The sequence below is a fragment of the Strongylocentrotus purpuratus genome, unplaced genomic scaffold, assembly GCF_000002235.5.
Source record: "Strongylocentrotus purpuratus isolate Spur 01 unplaced genomic scaffold, Spur_5.0 spur5_scaffold_6, whole genome shotgun sequence".
Taxonomy (NCBI): domain Eukaryota; kingdom Metazoa; phylum Echinodermata; class Echinoidea; order Camarodonta; family Strongylocentrotidae; genus Strongylocentrotus; species Strongylocentrotus purpuratus.
In genome coordinates, this window is record NW_022145612.1 from 37,226,606 (window position 1) to 37,228,009 (window position 1,404).

The 1,404-nt window shown below is 36.5% G+C and overlaps 1 non-coding gene across 1 annotated transcript; it reads right to left on the reverse strand.

Annotated features, from left to right (window-relative positions):
- Window positions 1-383: 383 nt before the first annotated feature.
- TRNAV-CAC lies at window positions 384-456 on the reverse strand. The gene has a single exon. It is a non-coding gene; the product is annotated as a tRNA-Val (tRNA).
- Between the last annotated feature and the right edge of the window lie 948 nt (window positions 457-1,404).

The window sequence follows — 1,404 nt, forward strand, 5'->3', positions numbered from 1 at the left end:
AAGAGAAGATATTGTCATCATCTGTATGATCTGGATATGAGGAGAGGTAGATTTTATCCCCGGTCACTTCTCCAGGGCTAACGAGGTTCTGCACTCCCCAATCGAAGCTTCTTCAAAAGACGCTTTATAATATTAATATAATTATAATCTTTTAAAGTCCACTCCAAATTTTATTCAACCAAAAATGGAAATTCTTTTTGCAAAAGGCGCTTTATAATAATTATAATCTTTTAAAGTCCACTCCAAATTTTATTCAACCGAAAATGGAAATTCTTTTTGCCCAATTGATCGTGAACCCGGCAGCCACTGAGCAGCGCTAATTCGATGTTTCACTATCCCTTATTGTTGAACGCCAAACAAGGTAGCAGCAACTCCTTTTGGTATGACGCGGGCGGGGTTCGAACCCGCGACCTCCCGGTTGTGAGGCGGACGCTTTACTGACTGAGCCAACACACCGGTCAGATGAATGAAATAAATTAAGCTAGTTCTTTATTCTGTTTATCGTCGTCGAATTTCTCCTATCATTTCATTTATCATTTACCAATATCTTTTTGGCTCATACATTTTGACGGCGTTGTGCTCACAATGAAGTCCAAAGGAGACGTTGAGAATATGACTTGAGAATGTGACTTTAAATATTATTGGGTAGATTGCACACCAAATGTATGAGTCTTGAATTCTTATTTATGTCTCATGAAGCCAATTCCACGTACGTGAACTGTGACTAAAATGTATAAACATGATAACAATTAAGGAAGAAATAAACTCTAGGGCTATTTCGTTACCCTATTGTATTTCATACTTAAACGCTGTTTGAATTACGTAATGAGTCACTGTCATATTTGCACATTATATTTCAACGGGTGATGCATGCTGCTTCTGATCTTGTCAATTTTTTGAAAGTCATTGCGATCTCGTATATATATATATATATATATATATGTGTGTGTGTGTGTGTGTGTGTGTGATATTGCAGATGTTACTCACCTCTTTGTTTCTCCCTCTTTATAATTATAAATCATCCCTCCTCCTAATTTTTGCTCTTTTTCTCTTTGTCCCTCTCTTTCTATCTCTTCAGTTATCTCTTTATATCCATTAGATTAGACATTTTCCACGTAATCAGAACCAACCTCAATGTAGAGGAAAATTTCACTCTCAGCGATTTGGATTGGATGCCTATTGAAGACATGCACTATGATGGTGAGTCCCCGTCGTCAGAAGGGAAAAATAGGAGTAAATACATGATACAATATACATATAGGTTCTCCAAATGATCTATGTGTACCATATTTCGCCTGTCACTTTAGAGAAAATATCCAGACCTACAATCAAGCTTCTTTAATTTCTATTCACAAGAATAAACCAGGAATAAACTATACATGCTACCTTACACCAACTAATTTC